Genomic DNA, 10,044 nt, shown 5'->3' on the forward strand with positions numbered 1-10,044 from the left:
GGTCTCTCTCCTGATCGCTCGCCCTCTCGGCTGAAAAATTCCCAGCAACTGCGCTCCGCCGCCCTCCCGCTCCAGTCTGGCGCGGACGCCGCTCCGCCCGGCAGCTCTGGCTCCCGCGGTGGCGGTGGCGGCGAAGCGCCGGCCTCCCTATTTTACCATGCAGCTCATTATCATAGAGGCCGTGCGTTAACCCCCTCCCCGCCGGCCGCGTCTGCCCGGGCGGGGGCCGCGCCCGCCGCTGGCACCGCCCGCCACCGCCAGCCCCCTGCCCCCTCCCCCACCCGCGCGGACTTCCTCTTCTGCAAGCTGTCAACAAAGGAGAAGCAGGTTTGGCATCCGGAGGCCGCTCCACTGCCTGTCCTGCGCCCAGCTCAGCACCGGACCCAGCGGCCACCTTAAGTAGCCAAGGGGGCGAGGAAAATGCTGCCAGGGCCCGGGGATTCGAATCCGGGCCTTGCGAGCTCAGCTGGCTTAGCCCCCAGTGGGGGTAGAAGGTCGAGGGTTGGGGTCTGGCGTGAGCTCAGGACACAGGCTGGTGGGTGAGGGCAGTAGGGACAGGGACTCCCCGCAATTCGCATCACCTGTCACCGCGCACATCCTGCACACCTCCTTCCTCTTTAATTTGAGTGAGGGTGTGTAGGGAGGAACCCGGCTTGTTTGCTGGGGTTGAGACTGGAGTCTTGGAATTTGTGGGAGCAAATTTCCTCTTCTTGTTGAATTAAAGGGAAAAAAAAGGCCAACAAGCTGTCAAATAAGGCTTGAAGTTGTTGTTAATATTTTTGCAATGAGAAAAGGAGCCTTGCTCCGAATTGAATCTCAAGCTTCCAGCCCTGATAGAGATCCTGGGCGTCTTGTGAATCCTGACTGGGATGGGGGCATTGGGGACGGAAGAAGAGCTTTCTATATCCAATGCAGGAGTCTGCTTGGCAGGGGAATCAGAGGGGTGGCGATAAGGTAACTTATTTTAATAACCTAAGGTGAGAGGTTTCAGGACTCTGGATGACAATGCCTCGGTGCCCTTAAGCACCATACAGTCTCAGTATCTCCGCAGCCTCTAGACACTGCTCCCTGGAAAGACCCTGGAAGCTGGCCCCCAGCGAGTTCACAGGATCTTGTGTAGTCCCTGCTCGCTCTTAGAGCACGCACGAGTTTACTCATGTCCAAGTATTCTGATAAACTTCCTCTACTGCCCTCTGGTGGCCACACTCTTCAGTGGTATAAATCGAAAAAACAACAACAAAAATCACTGCAGAAACCCTAAAACAATTGCGTGAAATTCTCAGAGCAGTAGGAGCAGAAGAAAGGAAGGGAGGGAGGGATGAAGAAAGGGAGCCAGAGAAAAGAAAGAGAGACAGAGAGGAAGAAGAAAATAAAAGGAAATCTAGACTAACCAGTCATCTCGAACAATCGTTCATTCAATACAGGACTGGAAGATCTAGGCTGTACTCCAACATCTGCAGAAATTAGCTAATTCTTCAAAAGTTCTTCATTGTAATTAGCTGAAATTTGTGTTCCTGTAACTTTCACTGGTTACTGCTAGTTTTGCCCTGTGGAGCTACAAAGAGTCTGTCTAAGCTGTGTTGCCTGATCCAGACCTGTTATTTTCTTCAAGCTACTTTAACATTTATTGTTGGTAAAACACCAGTGCATTATCATATTTACCCTGTATTATTATTTTATTTCTTTTTATAAGTAGATCTTGTCTCCCCATGCAGATAGTCTAGTCGATGCTCTTATCTCTAAGTAGACTGAATCTAAACCACAATTTATTAAGAAAGATGATTCAAAGAAGATGATAGAAGATTTTGGAACACTTCCCCCATTTGTTCATGGAGTCTGGCCAGCTGCACCTAAGGCCAGGAGTGGTAGGATTGGAGGCACGTAATTAATAAAGCTCCAAGCTAAAAATTAGGGCTTCTGGTTCTAAATCAAGTGCTGTCTGACTCTGGAAGAGGTCATCTTTCTTCCCCATGCCTCAATTTAATCACATCTTGGGAAGATTATGATACAATTTAAATAATTTTCTCGTACTGCCCCCCACCCCCACTCCTGTGGTCCAGAAATAAATCCTAGAATGAAGAGCAAGGAAGCATAAAATGAAACAGACTCCTTCACTCACCCAATCTTTTACCCCCATGCCTCCCCTCTCTTTCCTGAATAAAGGGAGAGAAAGAGAGAACACAGGTGGGGGAACACATTGCCACTGACAGGGTGGCAGGATGCCATCCAGATTCCACATTGCCACTGAACAGGGTCTAAGATCTGAGTCCTGTGAGATTATGGACAACCCTGTGGTCAGCATAGCAATGGAAAGAATGCTAACTTGATCTACTGGGATGTGCCCTGGATGAAGCACCTCTAACTTCTCTAGGCCACGGTTTGTCCATCTGTAAGATGGGAATTTCTGTCTTTACTCTCCAGACAGCTGGGGAGATTAAAATAGATAAACGTAAGAGTATTGAAAGATTTAACAGTATCATCAAAATGGAAAGATTGTTGTTATATTTAGTCCTAATAGGCTAGAACAAATATGGATCTTATTAGCTAAACATCTTATTATAATAACATGCTCTGAGAATTAAAAAAAAAAAACAACCTTGGGTTCAGGGTTCATATTTAGATTAGACATCCTCTGAGGCAGCAGTGGTATACCTGTGCCTCTGGTCTTTACATTTTTTTGTTAACCTTATCCTTTTGATCTGGGTAGTCATTCATTTATTACGCAGATATTTATAAAGAGCAAATTTACTAAATTTTTTCCTTTAATAAAACTATATACAGTCCATAATTACCACTTTGGCACATATTTTTAAAGAAAGCATGGCAAAAACCCTACAGATTGTATACCCTCAGCTCTGTCTGTCTCTTTCTGAGGTTTCCCAGCTTTCTTGTATGTTTCTGGCCTTCACTATATTCTTCCTCATTCTGTCCATCTGATGTCAGACCCACAGTCCCTGGGGACTGACCAGTCCTCTGTCAGGGCCTTGTAGTTCATCCTCATTTCCAACCGGAGAGATAGACATAGTGCGGAACATTTGTGAGGAGGCTTGTAGATATTTAACAGATATTTATCAAATGAATGAATGAACAAATGAATGGGGAAATGTTTATCTTATGCCAAATCTTCACCTTTGGAAAATCGTAGCACGCTCAACAGGGTTCTCTGCTCACCCCAGCCTACCTACTTGCCGTAGTCAAGATATTCCTGGAACCTCACGTTTGGAAAGTCATTTGTCACTGCTGCATTATTGTTCCAGGCCCCGGGCCTCTTCTTTGCTTGTCACTAGATGGGTGACTTTGCAAGAGAATGAGAGAAGTGGGAGAGGACAGGGCACCAGCATTCTGGAATGGCACAGAAATGTTTCCTGTGAGGAACGAGTATTTCTCCTGCGGAAGGCAGGTCTGGCTGAGCCGCTCCCACCTGCATTTCCCAGGCTGTGAGCAGACCTTGGCCCTGGAAAGCAAGTTCTTAGGCTTTAAGGAGCACAGGCCCAAATGGGCAAGTAGCCCATCCCCAGGGGAAGTCCTTTCTGTCACAGCAGCAGCTCCAGCCCCACAAATAGATGCCAGTACAGTAGCCCCTTGGATCACAGGAGGTATTTTTGGTGCTGGAAGCCAGCCACACTTTGGCAGGCTTTCAGCATCAAGTCTGCTCCCTTTAGAGGTGGGGGTGGCAAGCCATCAGTGTTTAGCATGGGAATGCTGCCTACCAGTATGTGCATGCATATATTTAGGGCGCCTTGAGTCAGCTGGGATCTGGGCTCAGGAGGCTGTGTGGACCTGTGCCTTGGAGCCAAGGGGGCTCCTGCTTGCCAGTGTTAGAGGCAGTGTTTCGAGGGTGCATTGGCTGTTGCCCGGTTTGTATCTGGCTCTCAAAGCTGAGACCACTGATGCCATCACCAAGTTGATGGGTTTCTACTCTAAGATGCATGTCAACTTTCATTTGCCCTGAGCCCGGGCTTGCCACTATAGACAGGCAGGAATGTGGTCCCTTCTGTCTCCCTACCAGGTACCTCCCCCTTCACCCAGCAGACGCTGTCAGGCAACCACAGCAGCAGAGCAGCCTCCCCTACCCACCACATTGTTAGGAACAAAGGGATCGGTCTGACAGGCCAGATTGGAGTGTGTGGGCCAAGTCCTATGAATGGAAGAGAGAGACTGCGGGATGCCTGAGTGGTGGGTCTCAGCCCGGGCAACGGGGCCGGCAGCCCAGGACACAGGAACAGGGCACCTGCTCCGGGATTCTCAGAACCATTCATAAAGACATCACCCTCCCCTCCCCTCCCCTCTCCTCCCTTCACAAATCCCACTTTCCTGTGTACTTTAAACAGTAGCAAGCCTGTTAAGGCTCCAAATCAAACAAGGCAGGATTTCACTCCTTTCTCACTAAACCTCCCACGAGCAGAGCTTATGTCCCTGTATACCTCGTCCTCTTTCCCTAACCTCCCTCCCCTCCTCCATCATCTACTGTGTTGCTCTGGGAGAATAATATTCTCTGTGAAGCCCAGGCAACTGCAGTCCCAAACCTACTTAAATAGGTCCCTGGAACAGTTTGCAAGGCTCTGGCATTTGCAAGATCAGAAGGCTTCAGGGCAGGGGTGGCAGAGGGGAATATGGACAACGGGGCTCCAGGCATGGAAGGTGAAGTCTGAGGCTCAGGACCTTTCTTTTGCTCTATTCCTTGCACTAGGGGTCAGGAAAAGGGCCTTCCTCTCTTATTTTTTTTCTAAAAGAATCCCTCAAAATGAGAAACTAATCATTTGGTCACAGAATCCCTGGCTAAATCTCTTGGTGCCTCAGTTTCCTCCTTTATAAAGTAGAATAATATTTCTTGCATTTCATATCTTTCAAGATGCTGACTATGAAAGGGCTTCCCAAGCCAGAAAGCATTATACAAATGCATGGGGATATTCTCTTAAAACCTGAGAGTTTCATCCAGAGGTAAATCTATTTCCCAACTGCACAACTGCAGTTCTTCTCTTGGTTGGTTTTCTAGGAAAAACAGCTGGGCTCACCGGAAATATCCCTTTTCTTGAGGGGTCATTTGTTGCCCATCACCTCAGGATCCCTCCTTCTCTCCTACTCTTCCACTAGAAAGTGCTGCAGAGAGGCTGGGCGCAGTGGCTCAAGCCGACAATACCAGCACTTTGGGAGGCCGAGGCAGGAGGATCACAAGATCACAGCCTGGTTGACATAGTGAAGCCCCATCTCTAGTAAAAATACAAAAATTAGGCCGGGCGCGGTGGCTCACGCCTGTAATCCCAGCACTTTGGGAGGCCAAGGCAGGTGGATCACGAGGTCAAGAGATCAAGACCATCCTGGTCAACATGGTGAAACCCCGTCTCTACTAAAAATACAAAAAATTAGCTGGGCATGGTGGTGCGTGCCTGTAATCCCAGCTACTCGGGAGGCTGAGGCAGGAGAATTGCCTGAACCCAGGAGGCGGAGGTTGCGGTGAGCCAAGATCACACCATTGCACTCCAGCCTGGGCAACAGAGTGAGACTCCATCACAAAAAGAGAAAGAAAGAAAGAGAGAGAGAGGGAGGGAGGGAGGGAGGAAAAAGAGAAAGAAAGAAAAAGAAAGAAAGAAAGAGAAAGAAAGAAAAGAAAAGAAAGAAAGAAAAAAGGAAAGAAGGAAAGAAGAAAAGAAAACACTACAGAGAAAAGAGATTCTGTCCACCAACCTTCCCCTATGGAACCACAAAGCACACCCATGCTGCAGTTGGTCTTCATTACTTAGCAGCCCACACACACACCCACACCCTCCCAGATGCAAGGGTGGGTGAGGTGCCTTGGAGAACACGCTGTGATTGCATAGGAATTAGTATGGTCCCATTTCTCGTGGGCTGAGATGTATTATGCCAGTGTGCTTTTGGGGTCCGCCCCTGCTCAGCAGCCCTCGCTGGCCAGGAAGCCTGTGCCTGTGCCGGGTCACTGACCTCCTGGCTTTGACGCCCAGCCTGGTTCAGAGGACAGTTGCTGCCAGAACTTCAGCTGGGCTGCTAAGGCTTTCTGAGGGCTCAGTGTCTCCTGGGCAGGCCTGCCAGGGCTCTCTGGGGCGGGGATCAGACTGAACAAAACCAGTGCCATTTATTGCTTTGAGATCAGAAATTCACAGAACTGATGGGAAGTGTCATTTTGTCATGGCTTCTTCATTGACACAAAACAACAGCTTTTCTTCAGGTGCCCATAATTATCATAAGATAACGGTAAATGTTAAAGCATATTGAGGTCCTCCTTTGCACTAATACTAATCCTCCCAACTCTAATCTTACCAGGAAATAAAGTAATGGTTATCACCCCACCTCCCTTTTGTTGAGTCAGGGTCTTGCTTTGTTGCTCAGGCTGGAGTGCAGTGGTGCGACCATAGCTCACTGCAGCCTCCAACGCCTGGGTTCAACAATCCTTTTGCTTCGGTCTCTCAAAGCCCTGGGATTACAGGTGTGAGCCACCATACCTGGTTTATCATCCCACTTTACAGATGCAGAAACTAATGATCAAGAAGTCACATCGTGGTGCCAAGGTCACGCAGGTAGTGTGTGGTATGGTCAGAAAGTGAATGCAGGTCTATCTGGCGCCCATTTTCTCTAATTTTTGCTCTTTTCTGATGAGGAGAACGTGTGAAAGTGTGGGAGTCCATCAGTGTCGGAGTTTGAATACCAGTGGGAAGCAACAGGCTTCATCCTGCTGCTTAGCATTCCCCCAGCCAAGGACCTAGAGCCCTGCCACAAGAGAAAGCCCCCAGACTCATCATGAGTCAGGAAAAGCATCGCGGAGCTTTAGTTCTGTTGAGGGTCAGGAGTGTCATTTTCTCTTACAAAGGAGAGCGTGTTGTTGTAATGGTTATGATTTTTATAAACAATCATACTAATGAGCTCAATTCTCTCTAATTTTACGGGGAGGGGGTGTGTTTAACAATGGGAGCTGGCTGGTAGGAAAGACGTTGCCAAAACATGCAAATCTCTACTAGCTTACGTCACCTCTGCCCTGTACAACGCCACATATGTGGACACGCCTGCCTTTCAAAATAATGGGATAATTGGGTGCAACGTGTGTCATCCCCACCCCTTAGGGAGAGCATGCCAGTCGGTCTTTGTGGAAATCCACGGGGAGCCGGGTGAGCAAAACGCCAGTGTCTGACTCTCCTTGATTGCATCTGTGCCCTACAAACCCCAACAGAATTGAACTCACATCTCCTCCTAATTAGAGGAGAGAGAAAGACAAGAATGATAGCAGAAGAATTTCTTCCTGCTTCTGACTGCAAGCTCTTCAGGGACAGACCATTAAGCCCCCAGCCTCCAACTTCTCTTTCCTGACTAATATCTGGAGTACTTAACATGGTGCCAGGTACTCCCTGGGATTATATCCGCAAGTGTGACAACAGTGATGAACAGGGGCTGGTTTGAAAAGCCAGTCCCTGGCCTGGGGGCCTGTCATCGGTCTACTGTGAGGCAATGCCAAGCAGTGGCCTAGGGGGAGTCTGGGAGGCCTCAAGCCAAGGTGAAGGCTGGTCCACGGTCTTGCAGGGGTGGGTGGGACCTTGCCGGGGGAGGAGGCTGGCAGAGTGGAGTCCATCACTCCATGCAAAAATAAACAAACACCCTACTTAAGTAAATCAAATATCCTGACACCCAGGTGCAAACCATAGTGCCTGCCCCCCTGCTATAAATTTAGGACAGGGTGTGAATTTCTAGTGTCTGAAAAGACAAATCCAGAAGTGGCACAAGCTCTGGGCAGGCAGGAATCAGCTGCATCAGCACTGACGTCATGAAACAATTAGTGGCCACATTAACAATGTTTTCCATATTCTCAGTTTCGAATTCCTAGAAAGAAAGCTTCATGTTTACGTTTCCCCTCTGAGTCAGTTTAATATTAAGTTCATCACGATTCCTTTTGTGAAATACTCTCTCGCCAGGCATTGTAAGTGCTGTACCGGACAGAAAAGAAAGATGGACAAAAGCAGTTCTCTTTTTCTATCATTCTCTTCTGGCTTTCCTCCTTTTTCTCCCTGGGACTACAGCACTGATTTTCTGGAATGGCTTCTTTTGACTCAGAATTAATGCTGGGAGGATGAGGGCTGCTGTCTCCATTAAAAAACAACAGCAACGGAAGTAAAAATAAACCCACCTTGGGAGTCGGGAGACTTGGGTTTGATTTCTAACTCTGCACTCCCTGGCAGTGTGACCTCACATAGGTCACCTTCCCGCCTCTGGCCTTGGTTTCTCCGCCTGTAAAAAGCAGGAACTGGCCTTGATGCACCCTGTACCACCGCCCCCCTGCCCCCGGCACAACAGCCAGCCTGCCATGCTGCCACCATTCCAAAACTCACTGCCTAAAAAATCAACGAGGGAGTGCAATCTAGGGACACAGCTGAGAAATAGGATTTTGCTTTTGAATTGTCTCAAGTCAGATGATTTCTCTCTCTGCCTGCCTTTGATAAACACTCCCGTTCAGGGCTCCGGTGTTATGAATCTTTCTGAGTCATGGGTGGCTACAGCCCCTTCCATCTATTCAGCTGACAGTATTTCCTGATGTTTCAAAGGCCAAGAGCATAGGACGATCCCATAGCGTCTCTTTACCTTCTCTCTTCTTCCCCCATCCCTCAAGCTCCAGCCAACACTCTTTCTTGCAGAATTCCTACTTTTGCACTGTGGCACAAAGTCTTGATCTGACAGCAAACCCAGCCTTGGTGATGATTGCCCATAGGGCAGGAGACCCAGCTCCTGGTCTCCTGGAGAAGCCTGCAGAAAGCCTTCTGTGGTCTCTCTGGGACATCACCCCCCCCTGGTGGAATGACAGGGAACTTTCCTGGCTTTAGAAAAACAGGGCAACCTGGGAGCGGTCCCCCTCCTCTGCAGTTATCAGTTTGGTTAATAATTATTACTCGGTGTTAATCACGGCAGTGGAAGGGTTGCAGACCGTTATTTCAAAATGATCGGCTCCAGTCAGTGACTACTTATGACAGCGAAAGAGAAACATCAGCTCCGGGGGGAGCCCCCATGTAAATGGAGAGTTGAATGAAAGATCAGAAATAATGGAACGTGTATTTAGTTCCATTTTCCTCCCTAAAAGGGCCCTGTCAGAGTAGTTTCTCCTTCCGTGTGCTATACTTCTCCATTATTTACAGTATCTTCTTGGGAGAGTAAAACAACGCGGAACCCCTCCACCTCATCTCCAACTCCTGGCCTCACCCTCCCCTCTCCCCGCCCCCCATCAATTGTGTCTCTTTCTGGAGTTTGGCAAACACAGCTACTTTCTCCTGCTGTGCTTTCAGTGGAGCTGAAATGAATGTGGCTGTAGTTATTTTTTTCCCTTAATCATTCTTTTTCTTTCTTTTTTGCAGGAGAACATTTCCACGAAGCACAATCACAGAAGAACAGAATGTCCTGATGTTTGGGTGAGCAGCATGCATTTCTTTTTTTTTTTTTTTCTTCCCCTTGAATTCAAATTACTCTCCGTAACCATAATATCAGAGGGCTGAAGGCCATCTTTCAAAGGTTTTCGTAATCTTCCCCTACCCTCTGGGCTCAATCTTATTTCTGACAGCGCCTTCCCTACCACCCCTGGGCATAGTGGTTCCTTGAAGATGCTTAGTTCATTTCACTTCCTTGAACCTCTGCCCATGTTAATCTTGGAGTCTGGAATGTGGCATTCCCCTACATCATTTCCCACAGTCATCCAATGCCTGAACAGTCTTTAGGGCCTTCTCAAGATCCGTCTGTTTTAAGATGCCATGGCACTTTCTGTTCATACAGTTTTAAGGATTTGTACACTAGCTTCTTTTCATTGTGAGCCTGGCACAGATAAGTCGTTTGATAAATACATGTTGAAATATTTTCACTAGTGGTATCTGCTTTTTTTAAAAAAAGAAACTCATTTCAGAAATGAGAGAAGTAAGGATACTCAGAGAGGGTAAGTGACTTGTAGATCACATGCCCAGGAAATGACAGAGAAGTTACTGGAACCCAGGTGTTTGAATTTCAAGTCCAGTATTCTTTCTCCTCTGCTATGCTGCATTCTCACTGCAATTCCCTCTGACCCCT

Source organism: Cebus imitator, unplaced genomic scaffold (genome assembly GCF_001604975.1).
Source record: "Cebus imitator isolate Cc_AM_T3 unplaced genomic scaffold, Cebus_imitator-1.0 Scaffold38, whole genome shotgun sequence".
NCBI lineage: Eukaryota > Metazoa > Chordata > Mammalia > Primates > Cebidae > Cebus > Cebus imitator.